This window comes from Telopea speciosissima, chromosome 2 (genome assembly GCF_018873765.1).
Source record: "Telopea speciosissima isolate NSW1024214 ecotype Mountain lineage chromosome 2, Tspe_v1, whole genome shotgun sequence".
In the NCBI taxonomy this organism is placed as follows: domain Eukaryota; kingdom Viridiplantae; phylum Streptophyta; class Magnoliopsida; order Proteales; family Proteaceae; genus Telopea; species Telopea speciosissima.
In genome coordinates, this window is record NC_057917.1 from 48,367,812 (window position 1) to 48,387,861 (window position 20,050).

The 20,050-nt window shown below is 38.4% G+C and overlaps 1 pseudogene; it reads right to left on the reverse strand.

Annotated features, from left to right (window-relative positions):
* Positions 1–507: 507 nt before the first annotated feature.
* On the reverse strand, positions 508–6,019 carry LOC122649742 (annotated as a pseudogene).
* Between the last annotated feature and the right edge of the window lie 14,031 nt (positions 6,020–20,050).

The window sequence follows — 20,050 nt, forward strand, 5'->3', positions numbered from 1 at the left end:
TATTAATGAAATTAGAATTTGGTGGATAAAAATTGCAATTATTAATAGTGGCAAAAAGATATTTATTTAATTATAAAATAAACAATTAAATAGTCATACAGAGATCAAATATGTCAGAATAGGCATTAAGATCCTCTATATCACTCAACCTTGTGTTATCCCTGTATGTTGCTTCCTTTTGACTATAAGGAGGGCTGATGTGATTAATTCTAATTGTTGCATTTATGGAGGAATCTCTTGATTGGCCACATGTCAAATTTTAGGGTTCCAATCATCACCTTCTAATCTGCCTTGTAGCTTTAATGAGTTCAAAAGTTAGGTATTCACCTCTGCAATCAAAAATCAGTACAACCAAAATTTTGAGAAATAGTGAGTGATACATTAATGCAATTTAATATGGTTTGCTGCCTGTTCAATATGACCTGATTTCATTTATACAATAATGAAAAGGAGGGAAAAGATTTAATCTCAACTTTTGTCCTGTTTGCTGGACCCACCAAGTCTTAACTGTGAAAATCTCATCAACCATTTGATCACATTTGTTCTGTTCATCCAGATCTGCACTTGAAGGCAAATTTCACTAGCATATCTATCTTGTTAGTTTCTTTGATGGCAAAATTTTTATTCCCTCAGTTGCATCAGTGTTTGTCTAAAAGTTCTCCGAAGCAAATATAACTGGAGAGGTCCTTGTTCTTGTGAGTAACACCAGCTGTAACAAATCAGTTAGAATTGCATTTCAAAACAATGACTAACTCAGTGTGACTTCCTTTTCATTCAACTATAGCCCTTTTCATAAATCATAGTAGCATGGGCTGGATTAGCCTTATAATCTGTCTGGGCTTCATTATGGCATTCAGTTAATGATCTTGAATCAATAATTGTCCAAATCTCAATTCCTGAACCAGAATCGTCTAGACAATTTTGTCCAAAACCCAACCACCTCTGTTGCGGCAGATTCCTCAACAGGTTCCTTAAATTTTGCTTTCTCACAAAGTTCTTCATATGAATCAACAAGATTTTGAAGTCTTGCAACAAATTCGATCAAGAGTGAAGCAAATGTTGCCAAAGACAAAGCTCTTGCACTTTCATATGTTTTTTATTCTTCTTCAAGAACAATGTGAGGATTCATTGAGAGACGTGAAGGAAATGATTTGAACATGTTGTCTGAGGGACCTGATGGCAGGGAGGAGTTCACAACTGGTCTACTATTTCGAATATCCAAGGTTTTTGACCGTGTGATTGACCTAATATCCAGCACAACTTCACTGAGGGACTTGATCCCCAGGAACCTTCTCTCATCATTTAGATTATTGAGAGCATCCTCAGCAATTTCCATGTCTTTTGTTGGTCGTTTTCCGATTTCCCAGCTCTCGGAGTCCACGAGAAGATATGATTTTTGATCTATCTTCTTCTGCAATTCCTCTGCTGCTTCATGCACATCTGAAAGTATGTCTCCAGGGCTCAACTTCTCCATTTTTTTGACTTTGTTGCCAAGTTCACGTAACAATTTAGCAGCTTCGGTACCTACTTTCAACAACTCATTATGAAAGACTATTCTTTTTTCTGAGGGTGCCTGTATACATAAATTTTGACATAACAAGGTATGATAACTCCAGTAAGGAAAGAGGGTGAAGTCAAGAAAAATACATTTCTGAACTAATAAAATGCATCAGATGTATTCTGTTAAATGCCTTAGGACATGATTATTTATCATGAGTTCCTTCACTCGAATAAATAATGTGTTAAGCAATGAGCATGTATCATAATGGATTACTGAACCTAAAGACATTTAATAATCCTTCAACTTCATGGCTGCACATGTTGTCAAGTTGTTAATATATCCATATGATATATGCCGCCAACACAAAAGATCAACAAAATTTTGTAGATCTGATTGTTTGGCTCTTCAAACTTTCGATCTGAACTATGGAACATTAAGAATTCTCAGGGATACGAATTCTTTAAGATTAGTCCTTGGATAAAAATTCAAAGAAGCAAAATCTATATTGGGGTAGAAGAACAAAACTTATTAAAATATGGGAGTAAGGAGGAAAGGATGCACTTGTATATGGACAGAACCCCTTAAAACACTTGCAATACAACAAACCTGATCAAGCGTACAGAAAATATTGAACTCTTCTAGCAAAGATGTCACCTTTGCACTTAACATTTGCAGAAAGCAATTATATCCACTTCTCTAAGTAGGTAAGCAGCAGAAAACACTGTCAACTTAAAAAAGGAATAACTTCATAGTAGGTAATGCCATTTAGTCATATGACCAACTAGGAATAAAGAATAGAAAATATCTGCAATTATATGATGAATAACTTCATAAATACAAACCTCTAGTCTGATGGAACAGTTATGCTCGAACAGTGTGTGAAGAAAAATTACACCTTAGGTCAAAATACATTTTAAAGCCTGTCCAAGTATTGAAAGAAGTACCAAAAATCTGCAGTTACAGAAATTAATTCCCAGGTGATTGAGCCAACAACTTGGCTTATTACTATTAAAAGTCAACTGTCTCTAATGAGTTGTACAACAAAGACATGTTCCGGCAAGAGACATTTATGACAAACTTCCCAAGAAGGATATACATCATTTAACACAAACAAAAAGTAGCCCTAAGGTATAAGACATGACGAAAATATATGGTCTATTTGAATAGCTATACAGATGAGAAGGCATACTCACCTGTATTTCTGAAAGTATACATCCATGCAAAGCCATGACCATGAATGCACAATATCTCAATGCACCGCTTAATTTGACATAGTTCTTCTAGGGATAATTGAACATTTTATATGGACCATGTGGCGGCTCCCAGATGGCAAAACTTATCTGCAAAATCAAGAATAAGTTAAAACGATAACTTACTTCCTTTCAGTCCAATGAAATGCTAGTTGGGAAGGGGAGAGGGGGGGGGGGGTAACTTATCTGATGAAATGCATAGATAGCAGCAGTTGCAACAAAAACATACCAGACTTTCCTCTTGGCTGGTAGATTCTACAGCTGACCTGTAGCCACTGTACATTGGATCATCCAACGCTTGGTAGGTAAGAATTTTTGAAGGAACCCTATCATATTCAACACATTGCAGGTACGCACTAACAATACCTACAGAAAAGCTCCAAGGAATAATTCACAAATCTAAAATAACCTGAGCCAAAAAAAAAAATAATAATAATAATAATATAATAAAAAACAAGACAAATCTTTCTACTCCAGCATCTCTCCAAAAAGAAAAGACAAAAAAAACAGATATGAAACATAATCCAACCTTCCAAGGAAGTAGCTACACCCATGAAATTTTTTACCACCAAGTCGTGCAGATCTTCTCCTGCCCAAATAGGGTAAATGCATATGTTTACAAACAAACAAACAGAGGCACCAAGGGCAATGAGCAGGAAGCGACTTACTGCTGTCTCGATAAATTGCTTCGTCCTATACCCAGATACCATTATGAAACAATATGTCAACAAGAACACCCGAAATCCATATTCATATGGCTTCATCGTGGGGTACAGTTTCGCAAAGGATGCAATAAATCCTAATCAACACAATAGATGCCACAGCCACAAGGTACAAAAGGAAAACAAAAGCACATGTTATGAGTGGGAAAGAAAATAAAATGTAAATAAAGTACTGAACATGTATAGTATATGGTTTTTTTCTCATTATTATACGATTCATACCTACTACAAAAATACTCATAACAATGAAAACCTCTTCCCACTCTCCAGTTAGTGTACACAGCTCTGCCATGCCCAGAGCAAGTCCTCCAGCAGCCAATGTCCCCAACCCACGATTCAACCCTTTACTAAGGGTTGCTCCTGCAGATGAAAATACACACTAAATTGTCTTGATGACAGTCTAAGTAATTCATATAAAAACTTTTCAAAGTAGCCATTTTCTTTGTCAATCTGTGAAAGAAATTCAAACAAGAAACAAATCAAGGATTAATTGCTGTTACTGATAATCCCAGGTGCACTGAGAGGGGGGGTGAATCAGTGCCTTAAAAAATTCTTCCAAACTCAATCCCGTAGCAATAACAATCACACACAAAGATTGGCCGCGGCAATCCCGTAATTACCAATCACACATGCAAGTCCATCTCATAACCACTGTGTGGCCAGGTCTACCAGACAATGTACCACCACTCTGCAGCAAACACACTCCAAGAATACGAAAACAAAATAACAAGCACACAGTACACCAAATATACGTGGTTCGGCCAAGCTGCCTATATCCACAGAGGAATACCCGTAAGTGTTTCGTATTTCCTCAAATACTCAACTCGAATTCGACTACTACAATAGCCCAAGTCCTACAACACCTGCTTCTGACTTCGCAACAACGAAATTTAGGGCTACAACGCCAATCCAATCAAGCTCCAACTTGAATGGAATTACAATATGAATATAAAAATGCAATTACAAGTCCCTCCTAATAACATAAACAAAAATTAGGATTCTTTCAACATGAATCAAACCCTAAATATCAAATAGGACTTGTGAAACAAAAGATTACCTCTCCCTGAGTAATCCCGTGACTAACCCACTGCTCGAAGCCTGCCTGATGTCGTGCATGATCTCCAATGTTCAAAGCAGCATCTTCGATTGTTCAAGCAAGGTTTTTCTTCGTTTTTGACGTTTTTATAATTTTTCTGCTGTTCCTCACGTTTCAAGTGTATTCTCCTTGAAAAAATATGCACTTTCAAAAAAAACGGCGACTGATTTGGACTCCGAATGAGAGAAATATTGCCTTCCAAAGTTGAAAGATACAAAAATGGCAAGTGGAGGACGAATTTGTAATATCCAAAAATATTCGTGACAATCGGCAAGGCACGACTTGGGTTTCAAGATTTGCCGAGAAATTACTTTCCAAAAATTGTGACAGCTGTACAACACTTACCCAAAACAAAATTCAAACTTCAACAACCGTACTACTCTCTTAAGGAATAATGTTATGATGTATCGCATAGCACCGTGCATCATCAAGGGCAAGCCAATCAGAGAGCTCGTGATGAACAACATCCAATGGCCACCATGACTATAATTTTATAAAACAATGGGACACCTCTGTTGACAGTAGCACATAAAAAAAATGTCCAAAAAATTGGCTAAGTATACCTATGTCAGATTTGTTCTATTTTTGCGCGTCAACACGGAAACAACTATAACTTTCTCTTCCGAACTGAAATGATGCGAGACCAGTTGCGTTGGAACCGTGACTCGACGAACTTCATTTCTCATGAAGACCACTTCACCCAGAAATGCCATTAAACCTTCCAAAAATGACCTTAAAATCACTGTCATTGCATAAACCTATGAAATCACAACTTTAACAATATAAAACCTTCACCTGCTGCTTTGCCCCTTTGCCAAACACTATATAAGGACTTAATATGCTGTTAAATGGTGTTCTTCAAGTACAGGTACCCTTGTAACCCTGTCAAATGATCAAAATACCCTTATAGCTGTGTAGGTGACTGTTTTACCATTTCAGCTCTTCCAAACCACCAATAGCTACTGCTACATCACTAATATAGATAATAAGGTTGCCAACAATGACAACACCACTCCAGAAAACCTCAACTGACCCAATTGACCAACAGTTACCTATGCTAAACTCGAAGACAACGACAACAGTGAGAAGAGCCCAAACGGAATAACGAATGAGATCCTTGAAGGGTTCTTCTTTCAAGAATACAAGCACAGATATTAGCACCAATGCTAGACCAATCTTAGCTGCGAATATGGCCTTCCAGGGATCCGAAAGACCGAATGCCATGCTTTAACAAACATTTCTTGCAAAGCTTTCCATGAATTGATAATTGCATCTCCCGGCCGACGGAAAAACTCGCATCTACTTTCTTCGTCATCAGAGTCTGACCCAATAAGTGAATAACCCTTATGAAGAAGCTGTCTCCCCCTGCTCTTCTCTGCAAAAATATGCTTAATAGATCCCGTCTTTGCCGCCATCTTGTTTCCTTTTTTTCTTCACTGCTGAGAAGAGAATTAGATCAGTCAATGAAGTCAGAGAACAACACGGAAGATCCACAAAGAAATCCGAACACCAAACTCTAACACAGAGACAATGAATGAAGCCGAAACAAGGAATGAATCCGAAAAACATCAAAATAATTCCAATCTACTGCAAAACCAAAATGTCCAAAAACAGAACAAAACGAAAATGCAAAAGAAGAAGAATATATTCATTCACTGAGACGAAGCTACATACGTTAGAACACCTCAGCTATTCAAAGATCTTCATATCTCCATGAAACCAAACAAAAATTAACCAGGTTGAAGCAGAGAGAGATATTTTCCTGGAGTCCCCGTTTTAAGAACCAATATAAAGAGGGAGAGAGAGAAGCAACCTTGCCAAAAAAACAAAAAAAAGAGAGGCAAGAAAAGACAAATTTGATGATTTGATCTGTGGTTTTTTTTTTTTTCTGTACTTTTTTATTTGGAAAAAAGATCTCTAGATTTCTCACAGGGTGTGGTCTACGCCAGCACTCTCTCGAGAAAAGAGAAAGACATCTGAAACTCCTGACGTATGTCACACCTCGTACAGGAAACTGCCTCCCTCTTTTTTTTTCTTTTTTTTTTTAAGTCATTGTTTTCTGTGATTATTTGTTTAGAAATTGAAAGGGAGGAAATAAATAATATTAAATGAAGAAGTTCTCCAATCTGCATCGTGGGACTTTGTTATTAAGTTGTTGTGTGGGAGAGAGATAGTGAATGAAAATGACAAGGATAAGTTTGACCTTCGAATATGGTCATCTTTCCGGACGGTCAGATTAACAGTTTGAGCTGGATATGTTTGACCTGTAAGCATAACCATATTTCAAGTCGGAAGTTAGGAAGACCACTTCTATTGTGATCTCCCCTTTCTTACCATCCAATTGGAATCTATTCAACCATCGTACGCACTTTGAGTATATGATTCCCTTTATCGCAAATCTGACGGTTGCAATGATAATTTGCTTAAGAGTGTCTACTGTATAGTAGCACGCATGTCTATCGTTATTAGTGGTGACCCACAACTCATAATAATTTTCTTGGGAATATGAGATCAGACATTTGCCAAATCAAGATTGTGGGACCCAATACATTAGGTTCTTTTGGTAAGACGTGAGAGTAAGCCATTTGACTACTCATGGTAGGTCCCACTAAAAATGTGCTTACCTATCAAGTAACGCAAAATATACACCTATTTAAAAGAAGAGAAATTTCCAATCACCAACAAATGAACCGGTCGAACCGGGTCTAGTCTTTGATGTCAATAATTTTTATTTTTATGTATTTATTTATTTATTTATGTTTTAGATGCCTTGTCACATTGAAGCTGCCCTCAATCCCTCATCTCTCTCTTTTATATGATTAATTATAGTATTAATTTAATTAAAGAAGTCATTGGGTTATATTAGGACTCCTAGGTGATAATCACATCTTTTTATGAATTTACTAATAATTTTTTTTTTTTTTATTGTTTGGCATGATAGCTTAATGTTTAGCAAAAGATTCAATAATGAGGTGGATTAGAAAGTTCAAGGTAGGAACTCACTTTAATTGCTTTGGTTGAAAAGAGATTTAAGGACAATAAAAAAAATTTGAAGATTTTTAAAAAAATAATTAATGTAAATCATTTATTAAAGGGTCGGTATATAAAGCTTAAGAAAAAATATTTATATTTTTTTTAATTTATTCTAAAAGTTTTTATAAAATAAAAAAAGTCAATATTTTTATGTATTTTTAATAAGGTATAAATGGCTGATAATGTAGGAATTAGGTAAAAAAAAAAAAGTCTTTTTATTTCTCTAAAGTCTTCTAGAAACTTATATTTATGGGAAAAAGTTCTCTGTCCGGGAATGTGGCTACGCCAGCATTCCCATGAGTCTATCTCTCTCCTTCCCAAGTGAAAAGACATTTTTGCCCCTTGTTTTAAGGAGGAGAGAGATAGACACATAGGAGTGTTGCGCGTAGGCCACACTCCTGTACAGAACACTGCTTCCCATATGAAAACTCAACTCAACTCTCCAAGATTCATGCCAATAAAAGGTTTGGCTACTGGTATTTTACTTTTCTAAAGTCTTAACCGTTAATGTCACAATCCTTACCTTTTCCATTTTTTTTTTTATAAAAAATAAAAATTATTAAAATTAATGATAAAACAGATTATCTATATCATCGACTACATCACCTTTCATAGAATGTCTTGCTAGCCTTGCTAAAGTATTTTTGTCTTGCTACATTTATTAAACTATAAGCAATAAAAATTGAATTTTTGGACATATTCTTAATACACTATTCAAAATGATTAAAATAATTTTTAATGTCAAAGAGAACGAAGAATAATTTCCAAGGCCATGGATTTGTTGTGTTTGTTGCAACCAATTTGCCAGCATCTCTGTTGAATCCGTCCACAATTGTGAGTACGGTGGAATTTGAAACATATGGTTCCGGGATCATTATCGGCCGGGGGGTATCATGCAAAATTTATAAAGTAAAAGTGGAGTCGCCACCTAGGGTTAGGCCCCAGAATCCGATTGGTGTAGTCCTATCTATGGAAGTGAAAAGTGCTACATGATTCCATATAGTCTGCTCAGAGAATTTGGGTAAGCTGTCAAGTTACGAGAGTGGAAAGGTGTTAAGTAAAGTTGCAACAGGATCAGGTTGGGCCGGGCTTTATAGAACCCTAGTCCAACCTTAAGTCCTCTTAGCTAGGCCCAGACCCGACCCGACCCTACCTCAGAGCCTGAAAAATCCAACCCTGACCCGCCCTTAGGGTGGGGCCGGACTAACCCTAATTGGCCCTGATCATGGGGAGGGGGAAAGAAATGCATGGGCTAGAATGGGCCGGGAAGAAAATTATCAATTTTACGTAAAATAAGACTAACATTTTATCACTTATTGTCTTCATATATAATTTATGATATACCAAAATGTGGGTGACGTTTAAAGTTTACAATATATATTTTATAGTATAACTTAAAACAGGGTCGGACCAGGCCAGGTTAGGCTTAGCCTGAGGCCTCAACCCTGGCTTGACCCAACCCTAACTCAGGGCCTGAAATTTCCAGCGCACCCTCGCCCTCAGGGTCAAATATCTCAGCCCAGGCCCTGTTTGGGCTCAGGGCAGGTTAGAGCCGACATGGCCAAACTTGGACCCCTATTGTTAGGCATCCATCTCGTCCGACTGAATTGGTCTTTCTACTAGATGATTGATTTCGAATGTTCTCCTATGATAATGCAATTTAGAATACCATGTATGATGATGAATCTGCATAAAATAATGAAAAACTGCAAAAAAAACAAAAACAAAAATATGCTTAAATGATCTACATTATGCTAAAATAAATGATCAAAATATAAAATGTACCTAACGATGAAATTTACCAAAAACACAAAAAATACGAAATGGATCATCTCCCAGCTCAGGTGGAGATAGACAGACCACTGGACTCTCTCTTGTCGAGTAGGATGACAGTTGTTGATGTGGTATTTCGCTCTCAGACTTTTGGCAGAGTAACAACTATACCATTATATAAAGGGGATTTCGTACTCAGACTTCGGACAAAGTAACGACTGTAATGGAGACTTTTGCTATTTGTACTTTGGGCAGAGTAACGGCGTCACTAGGGATGAAAAGAGCATATTGCTCGAGCTTTGGGCATTACATCGGCACTATATGGACTAAAACGTCGGTAGGCTTCTTAGACTTCGGCAGGGCTTCCACGCCGCATCGACTAGACACCAACGGGGTCTCCTAGCCACCGGCAGGTTCCCGCACCATGTCGCCAATAGCCAATCGGGCCCCTAAGGGCCAAAACTAAAGCCTAAAAAAAAAAAGAAAAGACAAAGCTTCTCTAAGGACCAAATCCTCCCTCTTTTCTCTCTGTCTAAATTTCTGGATTTTTCAGAGCTTTTCTGTCGAACACTGGACTGTACTGAAGGAGGAGGAGCCCTCTATTTATAGAAGACTCCAAGAGCTAATGTACGTACAATTGTTTAGTGTAGTCCATAATGATCATAGTAGCCATGTTATTGGACCTTGCTCCCATCGCTCTGTCCCTTTCTAAACTACTACCACCATCTTCATATGCTGATGAGACTCGATTTAAGTTAAATGGCCAGATCATTGAATTCTACATTTTACATTCCTACACTGTTTGTTCTCCAACAAGCCACAACTTTGAGAGCATTCCTCATCGAAAGTTAAACTTGCCATCCAGTTTGTGTACATTTTCGTATCATCTGTAAACTGAATAATATCTCTCTTAGACTTTTGCACCTCCACCATCAATGGTTTTAGAGATAGGACCCTAGTTAGAATCTCACCCCAAAGCTAATAGAAACACTATACATGACCCCCCCCCTTCACCTCCCGTGCAAGCAAAACTTCAAGATTCAAGCACACAAATTCCTAAAGAGTCATTAGAGTTACCTATTTAAGATCACATTGAAGTAGAAACAATAATATAATAGAACCAAAATTGCTCATAACAATGGTAAAGATGACAAGATTACACTTCAAAACAGAAAACTGAAAGATAACAAGTGTTCATAAAAAAAGGAATTATTTGTTATGAGAAGAACATGCAAGCTTTAAGGATGCAAAATCGGAAGCCCTTGATAATGTTTTTATGCAAAACTGGTTACCATACTATTCAAATTATGGGAGAGTAATTGAATTACCCGCTTGAGACAAAAAACTAATATATCAGATGACCAATCTAGTTTTATGCTAGAAAGATCAACTATAGAAGCTATTTATTTGCTTAGGAAATTAATGGGAAGATTTAGAGAATGTAAGACGGAATCCCGTATGGTATTTATTGACTTAGAAAAAGCAAATCCCTAGAGAGTTAATTTAGAAAGTGTTAGATAATTAGAAAAGTCTTTCGAGTAAATATGTGGACATAATTAAGGATATGTATAATATAATAGTGATTAGTGTACCAAGAATGATGGAGAAGAGGGTAGTGAATTCCCAATTATAATTGGATTGCATCAAGGAACAACTCTAAGCCCATATTTGTTTGTGCTAATCATAGGTGAGCTTACTAGAAAAATTCAAGATTGAATCCCTTAGTGTATACTTTTCGCCGATGATATTGTTTTGGTGGATCAAACAAGAGTATCAATAAATGCAAAATTAAAATAAGTAGACTAACTTTGGCATAATATTTTTTTAAGATAAGTAGAACAGTAAATGAATATATGGTATGTAACTTTATTAACAAAAGGATTGAAAACAATATGGTGATGTAAGTACCGTGGTCCTCGGGGCGAGGGTTCCTCAGCCTTATGGCGACAAAGATTGGCTTCGATGAATAATGGCGTATCGTTCCGATATATCATCATGGGGATTGGGATCATGCTTTATAAAGGAATGGAGTCGCCACCTAGGATTAGGGCCTAGGACCCAATGGGTGTAACCCCATCCGGGGTTAGCGGAAAGGGCTATGTGATTCCATATGGTCTGGTCAGAGATTCAGGGTAAGTAGTCAGGTTACGAGGGTGGGAAGGTGTTAGGCATCCACCTCGCTGGATAAACCAGTCTTTCAACTAGATGCTGATTTTCGAATATTCTCCATTAATAATATATCATATACTAACATGTAAGGCTAAGTTATGATGCACTAATCATGACAAAGAAAGAAAAATCATTTATTATGTATACTAAAACGAGTTACTTTAATTGTCTACATTATGCCAAAAATAATGAGAGGGAAAGAGACAGATACCTGTCTAGAAATGTAAGAAATAAATGAAAGCGTACTGAGGGCGAAATATCTGATATCCCACAGCTCAGGTGGAGATGAACGATCGGCTTGTCTCTCTCTTGTCGGACAGAATGAGGCTATACGAGATGAGTTTTGTCACTCAGACTTCGGGCAGAGTAACGGCTATATAAGAGATTCTCGTTATCTGTATACAGACAGAATAACGGCTTGTAAAGGGGGTGTTTCGTTATCCGTACACTGACGGGATAACAATACCCAAGAGCAGAATCGCTCTACGCTTGGATGGGTAACTGAAGGATCTACCCAAGTCGAAGAACTCCACTCACTCACATACTCAAGAGGGAAAGACGGAGGAAAAAATGGTGAAAAGGGGGCAAAACGAGCCCTGGAGGGTTTCCTTACCCGAGAAAAGCTTGTCTTTTGGGGTAGGGGGACTCTCCTATTTATAGGGAGGGATCCCCTCTCTCTCCTAGCTAGATAGGTCCTCCACGGCGCCGTGGAGATGTCCACGGTGCCGTGGGGGACTTTTCCACGACGCCATGGGTGACGTTAGCAAGCTGATGTCATACCCCCTCATGGCGCCGTGGAAATCCGGTACACATCCCCACGTTGCCGTGGGAAGGAGCCTACGGCGCCATGGAAGGAGTCCACGGCGCCGTGGGGGCGCACCGTGACGGGGGAGGGTGAGCAGTACCTCCTTCAGCATTCGATAAAAGGGTCTTATAAGTCATTTTAGGGATGTTAGGGTAATTCGGTTTAGATGTAGGGACAAGAGTCCTTCTTGAGAGAGATACCGATGTCTGTCTGTGTCCTGTTGTCATCATTGCCGGGGGGTGACAAAATTTAGTGTCTACAGGTGACAATTGATGATAGAAGATTGTGTTAGTGGGCAAGCCTGGCGCAACAGTTAAGTTTCACTATTGCAAACCTGTTGGTTGTGTTTTCGACTTGGAAACAACCTCTCCTGCGAAGCAGGGGGAAGGGTTGTATATATTTGTGCCCTTGGTTGGTGCTCCATTCACTTTTTAAGGGCATTTTAGAAAGAGAAACACAAAAATCAGGGGTAGTTTCAACGATTCGACAAATGGGGGTGAGTTTTATTTCGTTTTCGTGTTCTTATGGTCCAGACCAGGGATTCCCTTGTTGGATCAGTGGACCAGGGGAATTTTCTCCTATTAAAATTTTACGTTGTAAATTTTACATGTTGAAAAGTTTTCCAATGTTTGTTTCCAAAAAAAAAACCAAGCATTGGAAAACTTTAATACATGTAAAATTTAATGAGTCAAATTTTTTGAAGTGAAAATTTCCAAGTAAAAATTTCCAGGTAAAATTTTATACCGAAACAAACATAGCCTTATATATATATATGCTTCCGTACTATCAAAAAATGATTCCAGCATCCGATAAGGGTAGCTAGCTAGGTTCTTAATTTTCTTTTGAATGTGCACCATCTTGATAAGGATACACATTAGTAAGGAAAAGATACAAATAAAGGATCCTCATGGTCTTTTATGTCACACAGTGATGGATTATGGAAAGGTCATGATGGTGGGTATAAAATCTTAGAATCGTGCATGGGGGACCAAAAATATGTGAATGGCCAAGAGTGCTTAGAGTGCATTTTAGGGATGTAAAAAAATTAGATCCGATCAGTTGAAAGGTCTAAACATATATATTAAGTTCATTACTTAAGGAATAAGCTCCTTTTTTTTTCCCCCTCAGGTTTTGGGTTGGGTTGGGTGGGGGGGGGGGGAGGGAGCGAGGGAGTATGTTAAGTAAATTATAGGATCGAATGCAACCCAAGAGACTGTATCTAAATATAGCAAAATATAACAAATCAAACACAAACCCAAAGATGTTTGTTGACGTATGTCAATGTGGTCATTCTATGAAAGATTGGGGAGAGTATACCCAATGCCGTTCATTACCTATGACAACAATATTGGAATGAGATGCAGTGGCATTGATTAGAGCAGTAAGATTTAAGGCATGTTTTAGTGCTTCTATTATTTTTTTAAGGGGCAATGTTATCTGCTAGGGAGCGCACAGGGGTGCAGACTATGCCTAGACACATGAGGCAGGACATGATGATCATTGCGACCATTAGGGGGGGCGGTGTGGTCTTTCTGCTTTCGTAGAATTGAAGATGGTACAAATACTTTTTTTTGGACTGACCCTTGGATTCCTTCTATCCCTGGTTTCACCCTTAAACCTGGGTCTTCTTGGAGGATGTTCCCTGAGAGAGTCTCTCTTTTTGCCTCTAACCAGGCTTGGAATTTGGACCTCCTTTCTGAGGTCCCTCCTTCCTTGTTGGCTAAAATTCTTAATGTCCAGCTTTCTACCTTCCCTGACTCTTGGTGGTGCATGCTTGCTCATGATGGCCACTTCAGAACTAAGCATGCAGCCTCTTTTATTTCTACCCCTGCTTTGTGTGATTTTTCTTCTATCGCTTGGTGGAAATTTTTTTGGAAACTTAAACTTTTCCTTAAGTTTAAACACTTTTTCTGGCATGTATTACATGCAGGGATTCCGATTAAGGATTTTATTTCGAAATGGACTCAAATCGACTTCACTTGTGCTCTCTGTGGCACTTGTAATGAGACTTTCTGGCATGTCCTCCTCTCTTGTGACTGGGTTAAGCACATCTGGGTAGCTGGTCCTTTAGGTCTGAGGACTGAATTTATTTCATTTCCTTCCCTCAGACAATTCTGCATCTCTACTTTGCTAGATCGACAACTTGACAAGCCTTCTTTAGTGTGGTTTTTTTTTGTCTTTATTATTTCTTGTTATGTTATTTGGCAGGTTCGTGACAATGTAGTTTTCAATGCTATTCGTCCTAATCCTGGTCTTGCTATTTCTCGTATAAACAAGTGGTTATTGGACTTAAACATTTCTCCGCCGATCAATTATGTTAATGATGATTCTGTTTCTCCTTCATATAATTCGGATAGTAGTACTAACTTCTCCCTCTTTATTTCTGATTTACCGGTGCTAGATTTCCCTGTTTTGCTCTGCACAGGATTTGACTCCAAGGTCATAGGTAAGCCTGGATGGGTCTTTGGTTTTTTGCTAGATGGTAAACTTCTCTATCTCAATGCTGGACGAAGTAGTTATTCTCATTTTTTGGAACCCGAGCTGACTACTATCATACACGGACTCGATTTTGCTGCCTTGAGAGGTTTGAAGCTGAAAGAAGTTTGGTGCTCTAATGATTTGCTACCTGGACTTCTTCCAACTCCATCCCTTTCCCCCTGGCCTCTTGAAGTCCTAGACCTCTTTTTAAAGATATTTGTTGTTTCTGTTGATATGTCCTTTAAACTCTTTCCTAATTTGGGCCTTGTAAATTGTTTTAGGGGTTATTTGGGTTCTGCTCCTTACATCCCATGCTGTACTGGCTATGTTTGCTAGTTTTTATAAAATTTTCTCGTCATAAAAAAAAAAAAATGCAAAATAAAGGTTAAAAAAGGAATAGTAAAGCATTTAACTTCACTCTTCATATTAACATATAAAAGATCGAGGAACCAAAAGCAAAATAAGTGTTAACAAACATTTAATTTTATTCGTTTTAGTGCAAACGATTGGTTTCATACGGTCATTCTTTCAACAGTTCTAAAAACCAAAACCAATACCTAAAAACTTGAGACTACTCGAATCCTGTCAAAAAAAGAGGCTAGGCAACGGTTGTAGATTTCCCAACTTGAGACTTGGCCAAATCGGACCCTTATATAAGCGTGTTAATTTCAAACTGAATCCACTTATTGAACCGAATCAAAATGCTTAAATTGGAATTGGTAAATTGTTTATTATTCTGTTTGGTTTTAGTTGTAAGTAATTAGATAAATAAATATAAATTCGGTTTGGACCTTTTGGTGTTGAACCAAGAAACTGTTAAATCGATTACAGATTGAATAAAACTCAAACAAAATAGCTGAACCATTAAATCAAATAAAACTGAATTCAAACCGAAAAACTGATTAAACCAAATAATGAACCGATTAAAACGATTACAAACATATTACAAAAATCCGGCAACAAATCAAAACCAAACTGGTTATAAAACCTATAACCGGAAACAATTACAACCAATTAATTGAAAATTTTTGGAAACTTGAAACCGATTAATAATTGATTCAATTTTTTGGGTGTTGTGTCTATTACATCATGAACCAAACCATTTAAACCAGAATCGAACCAATTAGCACCCTTGAACTTATTCTATAATTGATCTAATTATTTGGCTGGTTGGTTAAGATTACATACATAAGTTGGACCCACATGTGGATAATTTTCATCTAGGATCTTTTATTTTTTATGCAAATAAAGAGTTTTATTAACCAAAACCTCCAAGGAAGGAGATATTACAAGAGTCAAAGCAGGAGAATAACCCTCCCACACATGAAAATTTTGGGAGTGTGCCCTAAAGCCCGCTAGTGCATTGACTACAAAATTTCTCTCTATGAGTAGGGCTGTAAACGGATCGGATTCGGCTCGGATAGTGCTATATCCGCATTCGCATCCTATTAGCTATCGGACGGATTCGGATAGTGCTAAACGGATACGGATCGGATATTTTATCCGTTTACATGTAAATATAGCTTTTCAGATAGCTATAGCCTATCCGTATCCGCATCCGTTTAGCTTTCGGACGGATTCGGATAGTGCTAAACAAATACAAACACGGATATGGAAACGGATTTCGGTTATTCATGTACATCCCTATCTATGAGTGTGTTGGAACGAAATGAAAGGATGCTCCCTTAATAACTGCCAGCAGTCTCTAATGATGAGATCAATTCCCCACGGAATTGCAGAAAAGTGGCCCTTAAGAATATTGGCAATCATAACATTATCACTTTCAATACAAAAAATGATCTATGCCACGATCCAAAGCAATTTGAATCTCTTTTCTAATGGCCATCTAAGAGTGTCAATCTGGAGCCAAAATCGTATATCAAAATCGAAACTGTCCGTGTAAAACCATACCAAATCGTACTATTGCAAAAATGGTACGGTATAATATGGTCAAATGGTACTGACCACGGTACGGTACGGTAATGGTTTTTACGGTCATACCGTCGGTATATACCGAAACGTACCGTTTTACCGAATTTCAAACCGTACCATTTTTGTACCATATATATACCATTTTCATATACATACCGTTTATAAAAATCAAATTTATACCATTTTTTTGTACCATACCGAAACCATACCGTATACATACCATTTTCATACCATACCAAAACTGTACCGGTTGACAAGCCTATGGCCATCGCCTCAGCAACACAAGCATGGGTAATCCCTATGCCTTTCGAAAAACAAAAGAGAACTTGATCCTGATGATTTTTGCAAATTCCACCAATACCTGTCAGATCTGGGTTACCTTTGCTAGCATAATCCACGTTGATCTTCACACTATCTGGGACAGGAGGTCTCTAAGAGACAAGAAATGATCACTTCTTTGTTGTTCGATGGCTGTCACTGAGAGGGGGGGTGAATCAATGATTAAAATTCTTTCAATTTCTTTCCCACTGGCACTGGTAATTACTGGGAGGATCTAAATACAAATCACAAAGTTGTGTACACACCCCAGCCAGACTCAAAGGCTCTACCAAGTGTGGACACCCATCCTGCAACCCACACACTTCAAATACAAGTATGAACAACCACACAATTCCACACGCACAACACAAGATATACGTGGTTCGGCAAATTGCCTACATCCACGGAGCAATGCCACTATGGGCTTTGTATTTGCTCAATACTCAACTTTGCTGCACCTCCAGTTGGGAGCACCTACACCCAAATTTTCTCAGCATAGAACTGAGAGGGTAAACAATGCCAGTACAAAATAGCACCCACTACCTGAGAGCACCCACTCCTAGTATTTAGCACCCACTAAATACAGAGCAAAATCCAATAGGGTTTTGGGCTTATAGCAATGCCCTACAAGTAAGTACAAACTAGAATAGGTCTATCAACAACATTCACCTATTTCTAGCATACATCACTAACAGGGATGAAGCATAAATAAATAAAGAGAGATACGAATGCTTACAACCCTCACATAGGAGGTCTGAGCTTTACTAAGATCAACTGGAGCCCGCTGGAAGTATTAACTCTGTCCTTTGGGAAGAGATTTGAGTTTTCAAATAAGCACTGCCATGAGGGGACCATAATAGCTCCTTTTTTCTTGTCTTCTTCCTCTTCTTGTATTTTTCTTCTTCTTGTATTTTCTCAAAAACACAATCAAAATCCCACTTTCTTCATGAACAAAGCTTCAATAAACAAATCCCAATCTTCAAAGAAGCATTTGAAATGAGCTTTTATGCATTGAAGAACAGCCTGTGGATTTCTCAATTAGAAGCTTGAGTGAGTGAAGTTCATCCCAATGTATAATTTTTTTCTCGGCTACACTGTTTTTTTCTCAAAAGAATGAAGAAAGCCCTCTTTTTTTTCTTCTCTATCAATTCTGTCAATTGTATATGCTAAGGAAGAACACTCCTTTTCTTCAATCATAAAAAGATTAGTAAAAAGATCACAACGCCCTTTTGAGATGAGCTAATCAACTTTTCACAAAAGGAATCGAACTTCTTAGAAGATGGAAAGAGACTTGCACGGCTTACGAGATGCCTTTTTGGAGAGCTAATCAAATGCTCTAAAATAGAATCTAAGAATTTATAAATCCTTCTTTAACTCAACCACTCATGGACTTCACGTGATAAACCAACGACCCATCTTTATGAAGTCAAATTAGACTCAAATATTTGGAATCTTTTACACTACTCAACTCTCATTAAAAGTCCATTATCTCTCTAACTTCTTATTAATTTCAAAAGACCCCTTTATTTCACCTATTTATGCCACTATAGACATAACTCTTAATGATTTTCAATTAGACCCCTGAGATAAAAGACTGAACATGCATTGCTGCCAAGAGCATGATTTGAGTTCAAATCTGCTTCAGGTTTGCTTCTTTTCTGCGTACACATACGAAAAAATTCATAACTCCCTCGTCTGACATCGGAGTAACAAACCGTTTGAACCGATGGAAAGAGGACTCAACGAACTAACTTTTTCCAGTTTAAAGCTCTTACTAATTCTGCCACGGGACCTACTAAAAAAATCCTTGAAAATATCACAGCCACAATGACCTATGAATTAGGACACAAGAATGAATCCATAAGCGACCAAGCACCTCTAAACACTGTATCACTGCTGTCCATGCTTGCAATGCTCTAAACTGCTACCAAACAAAATTTCCTGAGCCACTGGACACTGCCATAGCCTCAAGACTAGCCATCTCATTACTACTCTGCGTAGGGGTGTCAACCGATTGGGTTCGGTCGGTCATGGTTGGGCCTAGTGGGGCCTCACCAATTTTACAAGCTACACTGTGTCCGACCGTTTAGGCATTCGGGCTTGCCTTGGGCGGGCATGGTACGGTTTCATTTCGGTCTGTCGGTGTTTGGTCTTTAATCGGGGCAGTCTTATTCGGGCTAAACGGGCCTAAACCAGGTCTAAAACGGGTTAATGAGTCATTTAACTCTAAACGGTTTCTAAATGGTGTGGGCTTACTAATTGACATCTAACAAAATAAGATCTAAAAACTAAAACTAAACCTCATCTCACCTATGTTAAGTGTATCTAACCAATAAATGTCAAAGACCAACAAAGAAACAAACAAAAAAAAGGGAATTTGGAGGGAAGGGAAGGGGAAGTTTATAAGTTAAAGGGTCGATTGGATCAGGCTATAACAAGGTGGTCTAGGCCGGGCCTAGAATTGATCGGTCCGGTCGGACGTCCGACGGGCTAGGAACCCATACCGGGACCGCCCGATTACTAAATGTGTCGGGCTTAAGCCTGGCATGTTTAGTAATCGGCCCGGGCCGGGCTGGGCTTTAACCGGGCGGGCTCTGTCAGGCCTGGCGAGCCGGGCCTAAAATTGACACCCCTAGCTCTGCGCTTGGTTGCCAACAATGACAACCTATATGCAATAATCTCTCCCTTTGGAATTATTGTCAACCTTCTCATCAGCTGTGTGCCTGCATCTACAATCATACACAACATATACTCAAACGCCCCTTGCTTGCAAATACTGCATTTACTCCCCATACTAAGGACATGAATTCTCCCCATATAGTGATGAGGACTCTCTCTCCCCCTTTGACAACAAGTAAGGGATGTACAAGGACTCCCCTTGAGCCCATAATGGGAGCAAATCATCTACAATAAGCATGCTCCCCCTACCCCCTCCGTACCTTAGTGCCTAGGATCAAGAACCACTCCCAACTT